This window comes from Rattus norvegicus, chromosome X, assembly GCF_021556685.1.
Source record: "Rattus norvegicus strain SHRSP/BbbUtx chromosome X, alternate assembly SHRSP_T2T, whole genome shotgun sequence".
Classification (NCBI taxonomy): domain Eukaryota; kingdom Metazoa; phylum Chordata; class Mammalia; order Rodentia; family Muridae; genus Rattus; species Rattus norvegicus.
The window spans coordinates 15887829-15909715 of NC_141554.1; positions in this window are offsets into that span (position 1 = coordinate 15887829).

Here is a 21887-nt window from a genome sequence, read left to right on the forward strand (position 1 = left end):
GGTTGTGTTAGGACATCCAGGGCTTGCTGTAGTGGGATAGCTTTGCTATGAAGGTGCCATGTGGTCTTGACTCTTGCTGTTTGTGTTCTTTTTTTTTTTTTTTTGGTTCTTTTTTTTTTTTTCCGGAGCTGGGGACCGAACCCAGGGCCTTGCGCTTCCTAGGTAAGCGCTCTACCACTGAGCTAAATCCCCAACCCCACTGTTTGTGTTCTTATACTGGCCTTTAGCCATCTGGCTGTGCCTGGATATTCCTGGTGGAGCAGGCATCAGGAAGGCAGGCCTAATCTAGATGTTTCCCAGGCAGCAGGCCTGTGGTGGGCAGCCTTGGCTTAGATGTTCTTGGTGTAGCAGGACTGGATGTTCCTTGTTTTGGCTGGCTTGATGGAGGCCAGAAGAGCAGTGGCCAGACAATGGAGCTTTGAGGACAGCCAGCAGCAGGTCAGGGCAACTGGGCATGCCCTGGGGGATGGGCAGAGGAGCTGGGGTGGGGCTGGGGGTGGGGGCATCTAACCTGGTTCTTCCTTGTTCATCGGACCTAATAGGGGCTGCCAGGGCAGTGGCCAGACCTATAATGCCAATTCTTAACCAAATTCTAACATCCAGGGATGAATGTTATGGGGATGAAATGGAGAGAGTAATTGGATGGAGAGTTATTTCCACTGACAGGACAAGGAGGAGACTGTTACCATATTAGTGGGCAGGCAGTCCCTATGGTTGACTCTGGTTGCAAATGTAGTCAGGGGAAATGGAGACAGAACCATTTCTTTCTTTATTTGCTTTCTTTGTTGTTGTATGGTTTGGTTTGACTGGGTTTTGGTTTGATTTCCCCTCAGAATTAGAGCTAAGAGATGGCTGGGAATCAAATCAGAGTCCTCTACAAGAGCAGAGTTCTCTTAACCACTAAGCCATCTCTCCAGTCCCTCCCTCAAACAAACAGAATGTAAAGGCAAGCTAAACTTTGCTGTGTGAGGAGGGGCAGTTGACTGATGACATAGTTTTGTGATTACTGTCAAAGCTGACATCCTGAATCCTGATGGAGGGGGAAGAACAGTGATGAACATGGCAAGCCTCAGAGTTCCTGAGTGGGCTAACAGACATCTTTTTGAAGACTCATTTTCATTACTTTTACTTATCTGAATGTGTGGGTGGGCGCCTTGTCTGTCCAGGTTCACATTAAGACCGAAAGAGGGTGTTGGATGTCCCAGAGCTGGAGTCACAAGTGGCCATGTAAGGCAGTCTCCATGAGTGACTCTGGTGGGAATATGAGTAGGGAAGATGCAAACAGGGCTTTTGTTTTCTTTCTTATTGGGGGTGGGGGTCCCTTGGAACCAGAGTTAAAAGATGGCTGTGAGCAGCCATGTGTGTGCTGGGAACCAAACCAGGGTCCTCTGCAAAAGCAGGTGGCCCTAACTGGTGATCCATTTCTTCAGCCCCCTAAGATGCTTATCTTTTAAAAACTGTTATGTTTTATTTCTTCTGTGGGCATGAATGGGTACCACAAAGCCCACTCAGAAGTCAGAGGAAAATCTGTGGAAATCTGTCCTCTCCCTCCACCATAGGGACCACAGGGATTGAACCCAGGTCACTGGGCTTGGTGGCAAATGCCCACTGAGTCATCTTGCTCGCCTGAGAGTCATTGTTGACATTTGTGGTGGTTATGAAGATATTCAGCTTATAATAGTTCATGTGGTCATGCATTTGTTTTGCTGTGTCTGTTTAACTTGGGTTTTAGCTTTTAGTTTTATCAAACCTTCCCTCAAGCATCAGTTGCTCAATGCACAAGTACTTTCTCTTGATGTTTTTAGCACTCAGAAAACCTTGATATGGTTCTGTTTGGGTCCTCTGCAAAAGCAGATAGCACAGCGAGGGTATCTCTGTGTAGCCATGGCTATCTTAGGACGCTCGCCACCATGGGCTGGCAGAGACGATTCTTCAAGTATCCAGTTATCTTGCTTCTCTTACAGCTACAGAATTCAGGCAGATGTTTTCCACATGTCCAGATGTCTGTCATATGTTTTGGCTATCTAATCAGTTCTGATTTTATAGGCTGGTTTGCTCACTGCAAATCATTCTTTCCCCCATAGATGCCAGGATCTGTTGGGGTTTGTTAATGGGTTTGGTTTGAATGATTTTCAGAGTAAGGAACATAGAGACTGTGATTCATGCTGTGCAGCCTTGGCTCATGTGGAACTCACTGTGCAGCCCAAATTAGTCCAAAACCTTTGGCATTCATCCTGTTTCAACTTCCCAAGTGCTGAGATTGCAGGTACATACACCACTTTATCCTGCTAAAATCCAAGATCTGAGGAGAGGGTTGTAGCTCAGTAGCTGATGCTGGTCTAGCATGCACATGGTCCTGGGTTCAATCACCAGAAGGATGCCATGCCACACATCTGTAATCCCAGCAGTTGAAAAGTGGAGGCACAAGGACCAAAGTTCAAAGCCAATTTTGGTTATACATCCTATTTGAGGCTAGCCTGGGATACATAAGACCATGTCTTAAATACATACATACCATACATACATACATACATACATAAATACATACATGCAAAAGTATATAAACATATAAATACATTATTTAAAACATAATTAGATTATTTTCTCCCTCCCCGTTCCTCCTTCTAGACCATCACTCCAATTCCTTCCATGTTTCTCCACTTCCAGTTTGATAGTATTTCTTCCACAATTAAAATGGTCTGTGTGTGTGTGTGTGTGTGTGTGTGTGTGTGTACAAATATATAAGTACAGTGTGCTGAGTCTATTTTTGTTGTGTATGTATATGGTTTTGGGCCTGGCCACATCCCTGGGAGAGACTATTTCTCCCTCTCTCAGTAGTCATCAGTTGCCTGTAACTCCTTGTTCAGAGGTATGATCCCATGACCTTCTCCCACTTCTGTGTTACCATGTCTATTGATATTGCCTTTGTTCAGATCTTGTTTCTGAAGCCATTTCTAGAAGAGGCCATTTTACAGCACACTTCTTGGCATCCTGGCCCTTAGACTCTTTTCATCTTTTCCTCCTGAACTTCCCTGAGCCACAGATGTTGGGACCATCATAGAAATGTATCCATTGAGGCTGGGCTACCCATGATCTCATTGGTCTCCCCATTGTGTCCAACTGAAGTTTTCTGTGATAGCCTTCACTTGCTGTAAAGAGAAGCTTCTTTGATGAGGTATGGTAGCTATATTTTTCTGTTCATATAAGGATAAGATTTAAAATGTAGTTAGGAATTATGCTGGTCTAGCAAAACAGAGGTAGTAGATAGGCCTCTAAGATTCATAACTTCGCTGGGTGGTGGTACACATCTTATTTTAGCACTTGGGAAGCAGACGTAGGTGAATCTCTATGAGTTCAAGGACAGCCTGGTCTACAAAAGAGTAAGTTCCAGGACAGCCAGGACTACACAGAGAAAACTTGTCTTGAAAAACAAAAACCGGGGCTGGGGATTTAGCTCAGTGGTAGAGCGCTTACCTAGGAAGTGCAAGGCCCTGGGTTCGGTCCCCAGCTCCGAAAAAAAGAACCAAAAAAAAAAAAAAAGAAAGAAAGAAAGAAAGAAAGAAAGAAAAACAAAAACCAAAAAACGAAATATTCAGTGCTGTGTCCCCCAACCCCCATCTCCATTGTCCAGCCACTTTACCCCCCTTCACCAGGCCTGTGGTACCAGGAACATCCAAGTTAGATCTTCACTCCACCCCACCCCCAACCCTCACTCAATCCTGCCACAGATCTGCCAGACCTGATGTACCAGGAACAGCCAGGTTAGATCCCTTCCTACCCCAATCTCTTGCCCATCAAGTCCCTTGAGGCATGTCCAGCTGCCCTGACACATGCACTGTCACCTGAGTACCATTATCTAGCCCAAGGATTCCCACCCAGGGACTGCTACACAGGAAACATCCAAGTTAGTCCCCCTTATTGAGACCTGCTATACCAGGACCATCCATAAAACATCCAAGAAATATGGGACATTATGAAAAGACTTAACCTAAGAATATAGAAATAGAAGGTGAATAGTCCCTGCTCCAAGGCCCAAGAAAAATTCCCCAACCTAAAGAAAGAAATGCCTATAGATATTCAAGAAGCTTATGGAATACCAATTAGATTGCACAAGAAAAATCCTCCCACCACAAAATAATAAATCTTCAGAAAAAGAAAAGAATATTAAAAACTTCAAGGTAAAAAGATCTATTAGAATTACAGACAACTTCTCAACTGATACTCTAAAAGCTAGAAGGGCCTGGACAGATGCCTTACAGCCTCTAAAAAACCCACAGATACCAACCCAGACTACTATACCCAACGAAACTCTCAATCACCACAGATGGAGAAAACAAGATATTTCAAGACAAATACAAATTTAAACAATGCCTATTCACATATCCAGCTTGACAGAAAATACTAGAAGGAAAACTCTAACCCAAGAAGGATAACTACATCCAAGAAAACACAAGAAATAAGTAATTCCATACCAACAAAAACAAGGGAAGTGTGTGCATGCGCACACACACACACACACACACACACACACACACACATAAACACCACCAACTTCGAAATAACAGGAATTAACAATCACTGGTCATCAATATCTCTCAACATCAGTGGACTCCATTCCCCAATAAAAAGGCAAAAGCTAACAGTATCGATGTGAAAACAGGACACATCATTCTACTGCATACAAGAAACACACCTCAGCAACAAACATAGATATTTCCTCAGAGTAAAGGGTTGGAAAGGGTTTTTCATGCAAGGATGTGGAGCAAGGGGAACATTCTTCCACTGATAGTGGGGGAAAATGGGAATAATTGTAACCCAGGACCTAGCTATACCATTCTCGGGCATATACCCCAAAGATGCTGCATCATCCCACAGGGACACTTGCTCAACTATGTTCATAGCAGATTTATTCGTAATAACCAGAAACTGGACACAACCTAGATGTCCTTCAGTTGAAGAATGAAAAAAATGTGGTACATCTACATAATGAAATACTATTCAACAATGACATCATGAAATTTACAGGCAAATGAATGGAACTTGAGAATATCATCCTGGGTGAGAAAATCATGTATGGTATGTACTAACTTATAAGTGGACATTAGCCATAAAATGTAGGATAACCATGCTGCAATCCACAGACACAAAGAAACTGGGTAATAAGGAGGTTCCAAGGGAGCATGTTTGAAGCTCAATCAGAAGGGGAAACAAATAGTCATTGGAGGTGGAGGGAGGGAGGGAACTGGATGGGAAATGGGATGAGAAGGAGAACAGGGATGGCTATTAGGTGTGGGGAGGGTGAGCGGGAAAAGGCTGGGAATGAGAATAAATATTTGTGGAGGGCTAATGTCCACTTATAAGGGGAGTCTTTGGGGGTACCCTAGCTAAAGTTTCTACCAGAAGGTATATGGAGACTGAAGTGACCACCTCCTGTAGCCAGGCAGGATTTCCAAAGGACAAAAGGGAACATCAATCCACCCACAAAACCTTCAACCCAAAATTTGTCTTGCCCACAAGATGTGCAGGGATAAATATGGAGCAGAGACTGAGAGAATGGCTAACTAATGGCTGCCCAAATGAAACCCATCCCATGGGAAAGAGTCAAACCCAGACATTATTAATGATACCCTGCTATGCTTGCAGACAGGTGCCTAGCATAACTGTCTCCTGAGAGGCCTCATCCAGCAGAGAATCGAGGCAGATGAGTCAACTAACCTGGGCCCATGGGGGCTCATAGAGACTGGGCCACCAACCAAAGAGCATTTGTAGGCTGGACCTAGGCCCCTACACAGATGTATCATGTGTGCAGCTTGTTCTTCCTATGAGTCCCCTAATTAAATTAAATACAATTATTTATATTTGTTATTTTATTATATTTATGTAAATAAATTAAATTTAAATACAATTAAAGTGGGGCCGTCTCTGATTCTGTTGCCTGCTTTTGGATCCCTTCCACATGACTAGGCTGCCTTGTCTGGCCTCAGTGGGAGAGAATGCACTTATCCTCCTTCAACTTGATGTACCTGGGTGGGTTGGTACCCATAGGAGACCTCCCCTTCTCTGAGAAAAAAAGGGATGGGAAAGTGGGGGAGGGAATCTGAGGGTAGGACTGGGAGGAAAGGAGAGAGGGGGGCTGCAATCAGGCTGTAAATAAATAAATAAACAAACAAATAAATAAATAAATAAATAAATGTTATTAAGGGGGAAAAAATATGTATAACCTCACTAGCCCCAGGAGGCTGGCTAAGTTTCTAGAACCATGTATCATTTCCCTCCTGTCAAATGGACTTCAGTCCAATTAGGTAGCTCTTGGTTACCACTAATATGTGACTGTCACTTACCTCATCTTTACACACATCCTGGATACTGGTAATTGTAGTTCATAGGTGTTACTGCTAAGTAGGACTATTAATTGTTTCCATCCTTTAGCAACATGCATAGTATTTTCTTGTACTATAGAAGCTACACCACAGGAAGGAGGCTTTCAGGTTAGATCCAGCTTGAATAATCTGAGTCCGGCGTCCAGAGTATGTATGTGCTTCAGCAATAGGGGCTTCAACCTCTTGAGAGGAAAACAAGTGCAACAGTCTATATTGTTTTGGGAGTCACTTAGACTACCATGACCAACCATTCTAAAGGAAATTTTTTATGCCACAGGTTCTTGTTCATCTATTGGTCTCATGGGAAGAATTATTAGCCCTAATGATATTACTTCCTTTAACATGTGTGTTCATATGTTTGTATGTAATGTGTATGATTTTTGGTAAATACAAGATAAGACTCCTTAAGGTATATCAAACAGACTTGCTGTCATTTTCCCCGACCCTCTTTCTCCTGTATTGACCTTCCTCCCTCTCTTCAGTTAGAGCCCCCTTCCTGTTTTTGCATTTCCCACTTCACATCATGTGCTATTCCTCTCTCGAGCCCCCTCCCTCAATGGTCCCTTTAGTCTTTCCTGGTTTGTGTGGCTATACTCCGTTATATAGTCACATCTAAAGTGTGGAGCTAAGAACTGCAGGTGAGAAAGAATACACAGCAGTTGTGGGTTACCCCAATGGCTATAAATCTTTTCAAATTTCTTCTATTTACCTGCAAATGTCTTCGTCTCATTTTCCTTTATAGCTGAAGATTATTCCATACTGTGCATGTTGTCATTTCTCATTTATCAGTTGAAGGATATTTTGGTTGTTTCCATTACTAGTCATTGTGACTAGAGCGTCCACGAACATGGCTGAGTCAGTATCTGTGCAGTAGGATATTGGGTCCTTTGGACACATGCAAAGAAGTGGAATGGCTGGGTTATATTTTTGCCCCAAGACATGGTTTCTCTGTGTAACCTTGACTGTCCAGGAAGTTACTCCATAGAGCAGGCTGACCTTGAACTCAGATCCCCCTGCCTCTGCCTCTGGAGTGCTTGGATTAAGGGTGTGCACCACCACCACCACCACATAGTTGTGTCATATGGTAGACTTATTTTCAGTTTGCTTGTTTGTTTGTTTATTTGTTTGTTTGATGGTCTTCCAGACTGATTTCCAGAGTGGCTGCATCAATTTGCATTGCAACCAAGAGAGAATGGGGCTTCCCATTTCCCTATAGCCCCCTGCCCCCCAGTATCTGTTGTCAGTTGTTTTATTGACCTTTGCCATTCTGACCAGGGCAAGATGAAATCTTAACATTGTTTAATTTATATTTTCTGATTGCTAGGAATGATGAACATTTTAAAGACATCTCTTAGCCACTTTTATTTTTTTTTCTCTCTGTTTAGATACCCCTAGCCCATTTCTTTTAAACTGGGTCATTTGTTTCCTTGACTCTTTGGTTTTGTCTGTTTGTTTGAGTTCTTCGTGTATTCTGGATACTGATCACCTGTCAGCTGTGTAGCTGGCAAAGACTCTCTTCCATTCTGAGGTTTCTTCTTCACTGTATTGTTTCCATTGTTGGACAGAAACCTGATGAACCGTATTTGTTTTGGTTTTGTTCTTTTGTTTTTTATGGTTTATTTTGTTTTATGTATATGCCTATGTGCTGGCCTGTGCATCGTGTGCGTGTCTGGTGCCTGAGAAGACCAGAAAGGGTGTTAAATTCCCCAGTAACTGGAGTTTCACGTGGCTGTGAACTGCCGTGTAAGTACTGGACAACTGAATTCCCATCCTCTGGAAGACTGGCCAGTGCTCTTAAACCACTGATCCTTCTCTCCAGCTTTAGTTTTGGGTTTTGACACAGGATCTCCCTATGGGCAGCTTGGACTCTCTATGTAGAGTAGGCTGACCTTGAACATTCATCATTCCTCCTGCCTCCTGAGTGCTGTGATTACAAACCTCAACACCATGCCTGGCTGAAGAGCTACGTTTGAATGAACCAAACCATTAAGTATTTTGAGATTGTATGTCTAGAGGAAAAAACCCTCAATTATTCATGAATCCAAGCTTCTATTTAGCAGAAAAAAATCTGTACATAACACCACATTCAGGTCAGAGTGCCTGTGGGCCAGAAGCCAGGGAGAAGAAGGCAAGAATAGCAGTGAGTATTTTTAGATCCTTTGCAAAGAGCATTATCACCTTCTTAAGGTGCAGTGGCTGACACACGGGTATTTTGTTAGGTCTTTTGTTATCTATTGTAATATTAAGTGTGGGCCTCTAACACTTGGTTGTCTTAGAGATGAGAGAGTCTTGGCCTTAAGCAATTTTCGATTGGTAATAAGATGTCAATAATCAATAGTTGAGTAGAAGAGACATAGGTGGGTTTAGTTTGTGGGGGTTGGGGGTTGGAGAGGACCATAGAAGGGCAAGAGAAGGAAGGAGAAGCTGCCATGGGTTGGAAGTCAGGAAAACATGCCCCGGAGGACTGGCCAATTGGAGTTAAGAACAGCCCAAATAAAACATAGTAAATAATAACAGGACTACCAATATAAAAATAGATTTTAACAACATAGAGGATAGGCAACTACCCAGTTTTTATACTGTTTAAGAGTTATAATAAATATAAAGGTACTCCACTCACAAACACTTCATGAATATACCACTTCATGAATGTGTCCAATTCAGTAGAGTCGGGATAGCAAACACAACTCAGCAGTAGTGGCATGACCTAGCAGAGGCAGGACTCAGCTGGCGTGAGTCAGGGAGAGTGACCAGAACCAACAGGGACAGCAGGAATAGTTTTTGCTGTGCCTCTCTCAACAAAGTGAAGATCAGCGAAGAGCAACAATGCACTGCAAAGCTGGCTACGCAGGCCCCTCACACAGTCTGTCAAGTCCTGTTTATACTCCCTCCAAACATCACTTGTCCTCACACGGGTCTTCTCTCAGCACATGAGTCTGTATCAGCTGACATCACTCTGCCAATCGTCCTGAGTCCACAGAAGTGGCAAAAGCCACCAGAACAGCACTAGAAATTTTTGGTGTGTTTCTTTTTAAAGAGTCACAATAAATGGAGCTCAGCTACACAGTGCAAGGCGACCCAATACATGTACACACTTCGTTAGTGAAGAATCCTTCAACATGTGTCCTTTCTTTATTTTTTTAAGATTTATTTATTTTATCTATATGAGTGCACTGTAGCTGTCTTCAGACACACCAGAAGAGGGCATCAGTTCTCATTACAGATGGTCGTAATCCACCATGTGGATGCTGGGATTTGAACTCAGGACCTCTGGAAGAGCAGTCAGTGCTCTTAACCACTGAGCCATCTCTCCAGCCCCACATGTGTCCTTTCATGTGCTTGCTTTAGCAAATTATCCTTTCACTTGTGTCTGCTTCAGCAAAACATTCCTTCACATGTCTCCTTTAGCAAACACCATCTAACATCTCAGCTCCTCCAGCACCGTGCCTGCCTGCACTGCCACGCTTCCCACCATGATGATAATGGACTGAACCTCTGAAACTTTAAGCAAGCCCCAATTAGATGTTGTCCCAAACAACTGCTTTTGCCATGCCCTCCTTGCTATCCCCAGAGATTGGGCTATGGTAGTAGGAAGCTATTCTAGTTGCATTTTGTTGCTGTAGCAAACACTGTGGCCAAAAGTAGCATGGGACTTGGGGGAGTTTATTTCCACTTACAAGTTACAGTTCAAAAGCCAGGCAGTGGTGGCACATACCTTTAATCCCAGTACTCAGGAGGCAGAGGCAGGCAGATCTCTGTGAATTTGAGGCCAGTTTGGTCCACAAAGTGAGTTCCAAGACAGCTGGGGCTGTTATACAGAGAAACCCTGTCTCAACCCCTCCCCCACAAAGAAAATAAAACAAGTTGCCTCATCATGAGAAAAGTCAGACCCAGGTCTGCTTACACTCCCACACAGCAGTACTGATGACCAAGGAACTCACTGTCAATCAAGGAAGTAGGGCAAGAATGATGGAGGAGTCTGCTTGGAAAGTACAGACTCATGTAGCCCAGGACCACTGTCCAGGGAATGGTGCTGCCCACAGTGGGCTGGTCTTGCTACATCAATTACCAATGAAGACAGTCCTCCACGGACATGTTCACAGGGCAACCTGATAAAGACAATTGCTCAGTTGAGAATTCTCTTCCCATCCCAGTTGATTCCAAATGGTAGCAAGCAGATATTTAAAACTGATCCTCAGGGCTGAAGAGTTGGCTCAGGAGTTAAGAGCAATTGTTGCTCTTATAGAGAATCTGGGTTTGTTTCCCAGTACCCACATGGTAACTCACAATCATCGTAACTCCATTTCTAAGGGATCTAGTGCCCTTTTCTGAACCCCTGCAGGCAAAAGACATGCACATAGTGTACATACATGCAGCCAAAACATTAATACACATAAAATAAAACAAATATAAAAATGCCATCACAGGAGGTATGTATGCTGATCCCAGAACCTGGAGTACATCGCTTATTAATTATACGACAAAAGGGAATTTGTAGATGATTAAGTCAAGGGTCTCACAAAGGCAAACTCATCTTGGACTATGGTTACAGCCAGAGAAGGTGGGGTATCAATGGAGAAAGAAACAAAGGAGAGAGATCTAGGAATTTGAAGATGTTATGCTTCTGGCTTTGAAGATGGGGAGAGAGACATGGACCAAAGAATTCTGCTGTAACATAGGACCACAAGCAAGTGACTGAGAACAGATGTTCCCCAGAGCAGCTGTTGAGTTGGACTCTAGGCAAGGTCACTCACAGTCAACTGACCATGAAGTGGTTTGAGTCCGCAGACCTGGCAAGACCCTCAAAAACGGACGTTGTTTTGTTGTTTTGTTTCGTTTCCACCAAGCAAAGTAAACTGTTGATTTGGGCTCTTACCTCTGGTTGTCTCTCTTGAAGCCCAGAGTCTGTTGGTTAGCCCATAGTATACAATATAACCCACAGGCTACTTTAAATCTGACGGGGGTGGGGGGGGGGGTGGGGGGGTGCTGTTGAGATCAGTTGATAAAAGGGCTTGCCTCACAACCCTGATGACCTGAGTTTAATCTCTGGGCCTAAAGGGTGAAAGGAAAAGTATCAACTCCTTCAAGTTTGTCCTCTGCCCTTTATGCTCAGACAACAAATAGGACATAGAAAAATAAGGCCAAGCATGTTGGTACAAACATCAAATCCTAGCACTGGGGAGGCAGAAGCAGGCAGATTTCTGTGAGTTTGAGGCCAGCCTGCTCTACATAGAGAATTCCAGGACAGCCAGGGATATCAGGATACCCAGGGATCAGAGATAGCAAGACTCTGTCTCAAAAACAAAGAAACAAAAAGGTAAATAACAAGGGCCATGCCTTACTGGGGCAGGAGCAGCCTTGCTAGATATTAACAGACGGTGGACATTATGACATAGTTCCGTGGCAGTTGGAATGGACACTCAGAGCACCAAGAAGTAGAATGAATGTTCTGGATAGAGGGAGACACGTTCACAGGTGACCTGTTACCCGGATGATGAGTTAGCATGGAGCCAAGTGAGTCACTCAGTCTGGCTGTAAGGGCATTAGTTGCAAAGTTGTGGTGGCAGCCTGCCTAACGACAGAAACTCCGGACTCTTCTGTTCCTTCATCTGTGAAGTGGGCTGAACCAGTACCTACATCTCAGGGCTGTAATTAGCCCAAAGGAGATACTCCTAGCAAAATGCTTAGCGCAGTGCCTAGCATACGAAAAGTACTCAGTGAAGGCTGTAATTACAGAAAAGTGCAGCTCGGCTGCAAATCTGGCGGGGTGGCCTGCGGAGGTGGAGAGAGAGGCTCTTTGTAAACAGGGTGGGTGGAGGTCTGTTGAATGCACGTACCAAAGTGATATTTGGCCTTAAGGTGCCAAGTCTCTCAGAAAACCCAGCAGATGGCTTCTGACAGGCACTCTGGGGTCAGGAACGGATGGCCAGGCTCTAAGAGCTGCCTGAGCCTATGAGCTGAAGTACATGAGGACAGGGATTGAAGCTGCTTAACCCCCAACAAAGATAAGCCTTGAGTAGAAGCCACCGCAGCCCTGTGTCTGTAACAAAAGCTCCTGGACTTTGTCCTGATTACAGCAGCCAACCACTCCACTAGTGACAGGCCAGAACAGAGCAGCTGTGGGACACAGCTGGAGCAGAAAGAGGTATGACTAAGGAGCCATTTCAGGAGACCAAAGGGCGCAGCACGGCTGGGCTTTGAGAGAGCTAGAGTAGGAAGAATAGCTCAGCAGTAGAGCGCATGCTTAGCACATGACAGGTTCCAGTCTCATTAACAGAGCCCAAACCAACATGAATAGGAAGACCAATACAAACCCACACCGAACCAAGGGCGGAGTGCAGGGCCGAGTCCCACAAGAGCTAGGACGTAGGTACCCATGAGGTCTTCATGTGTCTTTGCATGCTGGGGTGCACATGAGTCATTTGGGAAAACTGAAAGGACCTTGATGCTGGCGCTAGACACCCCAAGACTAACTTCTGAACACAAAGGAGATTTATTTGCCCCAGATGGAGAAAGAGCAGGAAAAAATCAACAAAGACAGGAGACAGAGGACAGAGGGAGAAGGGGAAGGGAAACAAAGGAGGGCGACAGAGGTAGCAAGGGAAGGGGGGGAAAGAGTTATTTGCCCTGGAGGGACAAGACTGCCTCTGGATAAGAAGAAACAGATGTGGCACATAGGCAAATGGCAGTTTATAAAGAGGGGAAGCCTCATGTCATGATGAGGTGTTTGATTTTGATTATATTAATTAGGGTAGTAAAATGGGGCTTTTGACTGCAGGACTTTTATAGTTTGAGTGCTGGATCTTAGTGGTCAGCCTCAGGAAGAGGAAGTAGCCAAATAAGGGAACAGACCTTGGTGATAAGCTTTAGGAATGTCATCTAACAGACGTAGCAGGGCAGAGGGAATGGGGGAGAAGAGCAAGGCGGCCAGAGCCATGTTTGCTGTGCTCAGGCCTGCTAGAGATACCCTTCAAAAACATTTAGGTATAAATTTTATTTGAGTGTCAAAATGAGTGTCAAAAGGACAAGAACATGGGGACTTACAAGTGGTCTCTACACCATTTCCTACAAGGGAACCAGACCTCACAAACATAGTTGAAAAGCCATCAGTGTTTATCTACCAGCCCTGAAACAAGTGTGTGTGTGTGTGTGTGTGTGTGTGTGTGTGTGTGTGTATGTGTGATTTTTGAATTATTTGATTATCATGTATCCTGTGGTGGTCAGAGGACAAATTGCAGGAGCTGGTTCTTGTCAGTCTTTGAAACAAGTGCCTTTGCCTGCTCAGTCCCCACACCAGCCCTCTATTGTGTTCATTAAGAAAATTTTCCTAGAATTACTTGGTTTAAATTAAAAGGTTCAGTTGGATATAGTAGCATAAGCCTGCAATTCCAGCACTTAAAAGATGGGAGTCAGGAGGGTCAAGAGTTCTAGGCTAGCCTTGGCTATGTAGCAAGTTTGGGGCCAGCCTGGGCTGCACAAGATCCTTTCTCATCCTTCCTCAACAGAAAGAAAAGGAAAGCATTATTTTGTGATCATCATTTTAAATTAGGCTTTAGGAGCTGAAGAGATGGCTCAGCAATTAGGAGCACTTGCTGTTGTTGTGCAGACCTGGATTTGGTTCCCAGCACCCTCATGGCAGTTCACAACCGTCTGTAACTCCAGTTTTAGACGATCCAATGCCCTCTTCCAGATTTTACTGGCAACAGGCATGGATATGGAATACAGATATACACACAAGTAAAACACACATACAGATTAATAATAATAATAATAATAATAGGAGGAGGAGGAGCATACAAGACAGGTTTGGCAGCACACACTAATCCCAGAACTTAGGAGGCTGAGGCAAGAGGTTTGCTTTAAGTTTAAGGCCAAACTGGGCAGCATGGTGAATAATACCAGGCCAGCTTGGGGCTGCATAATGAGACTTTGCCTTTGAGCAAAGACTTTGAACTAAAAACTATAAAACAAACCAAATACAACCTGAAGATATTGCTCTTCTCAGATCTTGAAAACAGATTATTTGGTCGATTATATTTGGAAGATGAGAAAAGTGCTGACCATTAACTGTAAAACCTCTCCCAAGACCTCAAATTGGCAGGACAGAGAGATAGTTCGGTGAGTAATGGCACTTGCCACCAAACCTGATGACTTGAGTTCAATCCCAATGGTGGAAGGAGAGAACTGACACCCACCAAGTTGTCCTTCAACCTCTGTGCACACATACACACTCATTTAAAATTCCTTTAAATTTTTAAAAATGTATTCTTTAAAGACAGGCTAAGAAAGCTTGAAATTATAGACAAGAATAATTGTTGGACAGCATGAGTTCTGCCAGCTCCCATGTGTGACTTTTCTCCCCATCATTCCCTAGGGGCAGAAGAGGAGATAACACTGCAAACAATGTCCTTTCTACTACTGAACACTATGTGAACAGTTAAGGCCTTGGTAACTGTCACCTGTCTAGCCAGTCATTTTGTGTTGTTACTAGTGTTATAAGGAAACTTTCTTTTGTTTTTTAGTAAGGAAACTTTCTCATGCTCAAGTTGATTGCATATTCTGTGATGTTCTGTGCTTTGGTGTTCTTGGAATCCAATCACAGTAGCGTTCAGTTAGAATGCTTTGTATAGTTAGCCACAATAATCTTGGACCCAAACCGACCACCCGGCAGCACTTCCTGCACCTGTGTATGAGCTTTTATGGGTTTTACTTTTATAAGTTTCCACTGGGCTGGACCCCAACCTGCACCAATATAAGAAGCCATTTGGAGTAAGACTTCCATTTTGAGTAGATATCGAATAAAGTTTAAGTTCCCAAGGCCTCCCTGGGAATTAACATCCTACTTGGCTGACAGTCATGTACATGGGTAACTAACAACCTGGTTGACAAGCAAAGACATGAATGTTAGACAATCCTATCCTGGTAGACAAGTTAGGGCATGAATATTAGACAAGGCAAATCTCCCACCACAGTTGAATACCCCAACCAATGGGAGCAGGACAAGTGTACAACAAAGACGTGTTCCTAAGGAAATGCCCTATCCCTAAATCCCAATTGGTGGAATAACTTGGCATAAATATTTGTGAATTTCAGGCTTAAAAGCTCTATAGGATTCAGCCAGGTGTGTCAGTTTAGCTCCAGAGTCTGGATTGCATCCCTGATGGATCAGTCTCGGGGTGTGTGTTTGACTGAGATCAGTGTCTGCGTGTCTTGTGTGGCACTTCCCAGACCCCAGCAGGAACCATGACCTATTGACTATCATGTTTTTTGCAGCTGAATGTTAACATGCATTTCAAGAAAAGAAGCATTCATTTCAATGTAGGTTGTACAATAAAGGTAAAATTCAATTTGACTTATTTTAATGCTTAAGACATTTCTTATCTACATAGATCAGCACACAGTGAATGCTGCAATGAAAGAAGTACTTTGTTTCACTCAATCCTGACAGCCACAGTAGGAGGCAAGAACATCCTGACTGATTTTCTTGCTGGTTTTGGTTGGTTGCTTGATTTCTGATTTAGGTTTTGTCATTCTTGCTTTTGAGACAGGGTCACATGTATCCTACCTGACCTTCATTATTCTCCAACCTTCCAAGTGGGATCATAAAAGCATACACCACCACACCTGGCTTAGCTGATTTGTTTTGTTTTGTTTGTGGGGTTGGTTTTTCTAGACATGTTTTCTCTGTGTAACTCTAGCTGTCCCAGAACTCACTCTGTAGACCACTCAGAGATCCCCCTACTTCTGCCTCTTGAGTGCTGGGATTAAAGACCTGAATCACCACTGCCAGCCTGTTTTGTTTTGTTTTGTTTTGTTTTTTGTTTTTTGAGACAGGCTCTCTCTATGTATTACTGGATTTCCTGGAGCTATGGAAACCAGGATAGTCTGCCTGTGCTTCAGTAGTGCTGGGATTAAAGATGCATACCACCACACCCAGAAGTTTCTTTTCTCTTTTTTTTTTCTTTTTAAAACAGTGTATCAGGTAATGCAGGCTGTCCTTGAACTGACTTTGTAGCCAAAATGATCTTAAACACTCAATCTTCCTTGTTCTACCTCTCAAGGGTGGGAATTATAGGCATGTACCCAGTTCCTGATTGATTTGACAAATAAAGATCTAGACTAGGGAATAATTTGCTTCAGCAAATGGTATAAGAAGGAGATACAGGGATTGGGGATTTAGCTCAGTAGTAGAGTGCTTGCCAGGCAAGGGCGAGGTCCTGGGTTCTGTCCTCAGCTCCGAAAAAAAAGGGTCGGGGGAGATACAGCAAAAACCAAGTCTGTCTCACTTGTAATACCAGAGAAAGATTTTTGAGTATCTAGCTGTGACATGAAAAATGTTGCTCCATCTTGTCCCAGCTAAAACCATCTTATTTAACCTGAAATTGACACCTTCCCTTTCTAGCCCCTGCCATGAAAAATCCCATGGAAAAGTACCCAGCTCTGTTCTAGAAACTCTGGATCCAAATGACCCAACTAGCTGTATGTTTTGACTTCTGTTAAACAGCTTGCTTGCTCTACTTCCCCTCTGCAACTCCCAAACAGGATGTAGGGGATTTTTGTATGTGTGTGTTCTTTGCCTCTTAAAGCTCTCTGTAAAATGCATTTCAGGTAGCTCTATGAGAGGTGTTTCTTTCAAGGCAGTTGCAGACCAGCTAGCTTACTATGACTCTCAATTTGGACTTTGGTCATGCTAAGTGGCATTTGGGTCTCTACCCCATGACACCAGTCAACTCATTAAAGCCACAAAGTACATCAAAAAAGTTTATTACATTTCGTGGTCAAATTTCCAAGATGATTCCGAATCTATGTAGGATTGGATCTCATGGAAGGAAAGCCTAATTGTGGTCCTGATTGATCAGTCTGAAAGCATTCAATAACCTTCCATCATGTTAGAGACTGGTGTCTGAATGGTCAGTGCACAGCTTATTCTAGGCCCCAACATTTGGTGCATTGGCAGGGAATGCCCCTTACCCTTGAGTACCCCTCACTTATTGCTAATGAACCCCACCAAGCTGGCTCCCTCCTGTGCCTGCTCAGTTCTTTTTCTTGTTTTGGTTTTGTTTCTGCTTTGGTCTAGACTTTTGCAGACCCAAAGGAGGAGGGCTAGACAAAGCGAAATCTAATAGGGTCAAGAAGAGGTCAGGAGACGTTCTGCTTCCTCTCTGGTTCCCACTGGGGAAAGGCCAGGTTCTGGTTCTGGGTTCCTTTGGTGGGACATCTGGTTCTCTTCCCTCTCCCTCTTACCCCACCTCTATTGGTTGTCCTTGTCGAGCCGGTCTGTTTATGTCTGTTGTTTTGTTGTATTACTTGATTATTGCTCTGTTGGTTAAAACATCATCTGCGGCTAAGATAATCTGGCACCTGCAGCTAGGAGTCTAAAACTGCAGGAGAAGCCCTGCCTCCTGCCTGGACCACGGTGACAGCAGGCCAGAGACAGCAGCAGCTTCTCAGCTTCTCTGATAAGAAAACTGCCAATACAAAATCTCTGTGCCCGTGAGAATTGGATTCAACAGGTATCAAGGTTAATCTTTTGTCTGTCTGTTTTAAATGTATAAATGCCAATGTATGTTGCCTGGTTGGTGGCTCAGTATCTAGAAGCTCCCAGGGGTCCAGATTAGTTGAAACTACTGGTCCTCCTGGGTCACTCTCCCCTTCAGCTTCTTCAATCCTTCCCCTAATTCAACCATAGGGGTCCCTGACTTCAGTACAGTGGTTGGGTCTAAGTATCTGCCTCTGTCTCAGTCAGCTGCTGGTAGGGCCTCTGAGTACAGCCATGCTAGGCTCCTGTCTGTAAGCACATCATAGCATCAGTAATAGTGTCAGGCCTTGGCGCCCACCACCACTATCCCAACATGAGAGGGATCTCAAGTTTGGCCAGTCACTGGACTCCCTTTCCCTCAATCTCTTCTCCATTTTGTCCTACAATTCTTTTAAACAGTAACAGTTCTGAGCCAGAAATTTTGAATGTGGGTTGGTAACCCCATCCCTCCACTTGAGGCCCTGTCTATCTACATGGGCTGGTCTGTGGCCCCAGCTCATATAGAGCAGAGCACTGCCTGGTCTGGCCTCAGTGGGAGAAGATGCACCTAACCCTAGAGAGACTTGAGGCCACAGGGAAGGGGGATGCCTGGTGGGGGAAGCACCCTCTCTGAGGCAAGGGAGAGGAGGAACAGGATGAGGAACTGTGGGAGGGGAACTGAAAGGGGGGAACAGCTGGAATGTAAATAAATAAAATAATTTTTTAATGTATAAATGTATATGGCCACTACATTTTACATCTTTACTTCTTACTGGTCTTAAATGAATTGTTCTGTATGTATTTGTTATAAAATATTGGTTTATAATTTATGATTTATGGCTATAGCCATTTTCTGCTTCATCTGGTATGCGTGTTTTCTGTATAAGTGACTCTTTCCTCTCTGGTTCACAAAGGCTTAGCTAGCCTGGGCAAGGATGGGCTCCTGGCTGGGTAGCCAGAGAAGGAAATGCTAGCAAGAAATCCTTTACCTAATTCCCCCACCCCAATACTATATAGCATGTGTCGATGGTCAAAGCCAGAAGTTTTCAGCCACAAAATAAGCAAGAGAGTATTAAGTTTCTAGAAGCTCCTAGTACAGTTAGAAAGAGTTTCCAGAACAGAGATCATCAGTCTTTTAGCCTCCATCCAATTCTGTGTCCCACCTCTAGTCATTCCAAGGCCAGGCAGGTCTCCAGTTTATGGTTAAATTAATGTCGGTAACAAAAAATTGTCCTATAAACAAACAACTTAGGGTTGGAGCCATTCTGGGCAACAACAGTCAGCATGAGACAACCCAGAGAAACAGGTCTCTAAAGATTTTTTGGATTGGAATAATATTTTATGTAATTCCTGTCCTAGAACCCAGACTTAAAAAGATAGGATTTTAAAAATGTTTCTTTAATAATGGTATTAAATCTGCACCTTCACATTGTAGGATTTGAACGCCAGCAAGAAAAGTGCTTGTATGCAAACGCTTTTGCTGATGGTCAAACTTTGTAACTTGAAAATAAGGAACTTGATATTGGTTTTAGAAACACTTGATTGTTTAAACTGTTTTTAAAAATTGAAAATTAGTTTTGTCTTCTAAAATTATGGTTATGCCCTACGACTTCTTCATTCTCAAAAAATGATACTTTATTTTGATATTACAAAAGAAACTTTCAAAGATTATAGTTAAATATATAAAGCTATGGGACATTTTAAAAGTTGTTAAATGTTTTCTTTTAATGGCTTTATTAATATATGATGGTTTTAATGAGAACTATAATGACTTTAGAAATTATAATGGACAACAGCAGTCAAATTGTGGATTTACTTGTAATCTATTGCCTCAGATATACTATTATTCTAGAGAGTGAGACTGGGAACAACTGGGATGTAACTGTACAGGCACCAAGACCTTAGCACAACTGACGCCATGATGGAGGTACAATTCAGGCTGTAAAACTCAACGCATTAACAATACCACATGCCAGAATGAAAACAAAGACCTAAACCATCAAAGCCCATAGTCTGGGAAAGTCTCAAATGGACTAACCTTGCTTTTTGGCTTCTGTAGCTCTGCTTTTGCCTGTTAACTGAAGTATGCTGAACCAGGACATGATTTTTGTGTTTAAAAGCTCATCCTGAGAAAAGCTTAGAGCTACACTGGGATCCTGAACACCCAGTATAGGTGGCTGCCTGCTAATAAAGACAAGTTCATTAATTTTTATTCTTGTATCATTACAATAATCTACAGAGTTGTATATACCTGATGTGATGAAAAGAAAAAGCTACAGCATATAAAATAATCTCAGGGATGTATATACAATTGACATCATGTTGCATCAATCAATAGCTGCACTTTTGCAAACTGTGGCTGTGGCAGTCCTGAACAAGAAGGGCTTCCTGTTTAAGCTGCAGTAACTTTTCTGACTATGGATCATCATTCCTTCTGTGGCAGATTTTTACAGTTCCTCTAATGCATTCAGGACGACTGTCTCAAAGTAACTCCTCGCTCTCTCTCCTGCTAAGAACTGTAGCCATGGGGGCTGGGGATTTAGCTCAGTGGTAGAGCGCTTACCTAGGAAGCGCAAGGCCCTGGGTTCGGTCCCCAGCTCCGAAAAAAAAAAAAAAAGAACCAAGAACTGTAGCCGTTTCTGTTTTAGTTTAAAACCTTCTGCTACCAGAGCTTCCAGGGACTAAGCCACTACCTAAAGACTATACATGGACTGACCCTGGGCTCCAACCTCACAGGTAGCAATGAATATCCTAGTGAGAGCACCAGTGGAAGGGAAAGCCCTTGGTCCTGCCAAGACTGAACCCCCAGTGAACAGGATTGTTGGGGGAAGGGCAGCAATGGGGGGAGAATGGGGAGGGGAACACCCATAAGGAAGGGGAGGGGGAGGGGTTTAGGGGGATGTTGGCCCGGAAAACAGGAAAGGGAATAACACTCGAAATGTAAATAAGAAATACTCGAGTTAATAAAAAAAATTAAAAAAAAACACTTTTTAGACCCTTACAACTTACTTAAGCTTCCAAATCTTACATAAAATATACTTTTCCCCCTACCCTATCATTTACTATAAGACGTAAGTGGCTGATTACTGAGAGCGGCCATTTTAAAGCAAGTTTCTTTAAATAAAGGAAGAATAAAAAATTACATTGAAATCTAAAAAAAAAAGAATTACTCAAGTTAATTTAAAAAAAAAAGATAACTAATAGCGGGGCTGGAGAGATGACTCAGAGGTTAAGAGCATGATTGCTCTCCCAGAGGTCCTGATTTCAATTCCCAACAACCAGATGGTGGCTCACAACCATCTGTAATGGGACTCGATGCCCTCTTCTGATGTGAGTGAAGACAGCTATGGTGTACTCATACATAAAATAGTAAATAAATCTTTAAAAAAGATTTTACCATAGCCACCATTTCCATCACCAGATTCATAGCCATCACCACAGGGATACCTGAGCTTCTTCCACCAAAATTGTTCTATTGGCTTAAACCCTTGTCCAAGCAGTCTTCTCAGGTAGATTCCTCACAAAGGTGACAGGGACTAAGAGGCTGATGTTGGGGTTCAAGAGTCACCCACAAACCACGCAAACACTAACATCAGTCAGTCAGGGATGGTTTATTGAACACACATCCTAAGACTGATAGATCAGAGCCATAGCTCAGAATTCCGGGCTGAGGCTCTGAAGACACATCTTATCTCTGTCAGCTTATGGACGCTAAAACTGCCAAAACCACACCAAGCTCATACAGGAAGTGCTGCCTGCTGGTCTGCTCTGATGCAAGTCATTTTAGACATAATGGTTCACATTGACCTTTAATTCGATGTATCCTACACAAAGCTTTGTGGAAGTTCTTAAGATTAACAAACCTCATAGAGAACATAACAGGATATGTGATCAGCATGATCTTGATCTGAGTCAAGTTATTTTTCTGTGTCAATGACTGGCAGGCATATTACAGCAACAGTATGTAATAGCTGGCAGTTATGGAATAA